The 1,801-nt window shown below is 41.3% G+C and overlaps 1 protein-coding gene across 1 annotated transcript in view; it reads left to right on the forward strand.

Annotated features, from left to right (window-relative positions):
- LOC104402033 (amyloid beta A4 precursor protein-binding family B member 2) overlaps positions 1 to 1,801 on the forward strand; it is a 58,450-nt gene that overhangs the window by 29,299 nt on the left and 27,350 nt on the right. The window lies entirely within an intron of this gene.

Consider the following 1,801-nt stretch of genomic DNA (forward strand, 5'->3'; position numbering starts at 1 on the left):
TGCTGAATGCTGTAGTTTAAATTTCTATTTAATTGAACAAGGGATAAAGAGTGATTCATAATGGCAGGAATTTGATTACTATCTTTTCCCTTGAAACAGCAATAAAGTATTAAAAATACTAGGTTTGCCAGAGAGCTTGGTCACCAATTGCATGTGCTCTTCAGTGAATTATTTACAATGTTTGTTATCATCTCTTTTCAATATCCCAACACTTTCCTAGATCAGCCTCTGACAGTAAAATAATTTTGGCAGAGGCTGACATTTGTAGAAGGCAGTTACAAACAGCAATGTATTACATTTATATAGGCTTCATCCTATCTTCTTTAGAATACAAAATGTGTTCACAAAGGTCTCCTAGCCAGAATTACCAGTTAAATATGGCTGGGTTTATGGTTTTGTGAAGGTACGTATTTGTTGCTAGTTGTTTTGAGAGTGAATTAAAAGGTTTGTTTTATGTAACAGACTTAATTTTTCCAGTATTTTTTAAGTTTTAACTGCTTTCCTCTGTAATAATACTGCTGGGGTGAAGGCTGTATTTGGGTTTTTTCTGTTCCATGGTTCAGCCGTTCAGACACAAGCATTTATTTCTGAGGGAACTTGACCAGACACTTCTAGCAAGTGGGAATCTCTTCAGACTCTTTTACTGTTTTGTACATTTATTAAAAACTGAAACGACTATTTATGCCCTAAAATCTTTGATATTCTTCTAAAGCCTTACTGGCTTTTTGTTAGTTCTTTCTCTTTATTTTAATTTTCAAAAAGACATTACTAACACAAATTCCCTGTACGGTTATAAAAGGGAAGGATAAGGCATTGCAGGTGGTGCCCTCCCCTTGGGCTCTCACTTCTGATTATTGAATTTTTTTCGTCATTTTCTCATTCTTTTAAAAACATTTCTATCAGCACTGTGTTGCTGAGTCCCTGAAGAGATGAAGCAGAGGCTGCATGGTGGGGTGCAGCAAGCGGATTTCTCTCTCTCAGTTCTGCAGAGACCAGTGTCAAAGGTTTTCAGGAGGTTTTCCCTGTGCCCTGTCATGTTGGGCCCTGTAAGAAAGGACTGTGGTGCCAACTGTAAGCCAGCTTTAGGTAGAGGGGAAAGGTCGGTTTTCCCCGAGGGACTTGTCGTAATGTTTTCATGTAATCTTCCATTTTAGTTTTCAAAATCTTCTACGATGTGTCTTCTATTGTCTTGTCTTTTCGCCAGATTGGTCCATGGTTCTTCCATAACATCCCCATGAATAGCTGGTTTGGGCATCTTCCCCCAGTGTGGCCAAGGCTTTAATCATCCATCCTTAGTCAGACAAAACTCCAACTGGAAAGTATCAGTCCTCTCTTTGCAACCTGTTCATTGACGTGAATCTGCCTGCAGAAGACCAGCTGTGAACTTCTAGCTATGTTGACCTTTAAGCTGGCAGGGCTGTGTTTCCGAAGCGGGGTAATGACAGCTCACAGTTGTCTGGGGCAGATTTCCAGGTAGCAGCTTGCTGATGAGGACTTGCCAGCATGTCTGAGGCAGTGTGGGGTGAGAGCTGGCCTGCCTCAGTAGTGATGGCTCTCACACACACTGTGCTTGGACAGGTGTGCAGAAGGATCAGCTGCAAGCTGACTGCCCAGTCTCCTGTGATGAAAGCTGACTTTGGACTTCATCTCCAGAGTGTATGTAGGCTGTGGAGCCACCCTGTTCAGTAAGGCCTTTCTCCAGAAATAGAGAGGTCTATAGTGCTGTGTAAAGATGGGGAAAGAAGTATCTCATTCTTGTGCAAAGCTTTAAATCGGTTACATCTTAAAATAGTCTTCCTGC

The sequence above is a fragment of the Nestor notabilis genome, unplaced genomic scaffold, assembly GCF_000696875.1.
Source record: "Nestor notabilis isolate BGI_N333 unplaced genomic scaffold, ASM69687v1 scaffold4592, whole genome shotgun sequence".
Lineage (NCBI taxonomy): Eukaryota > Metazoa > Chordata > Aves > Psittaciformes > Psittacidae > Nestor > Nestor notabilis.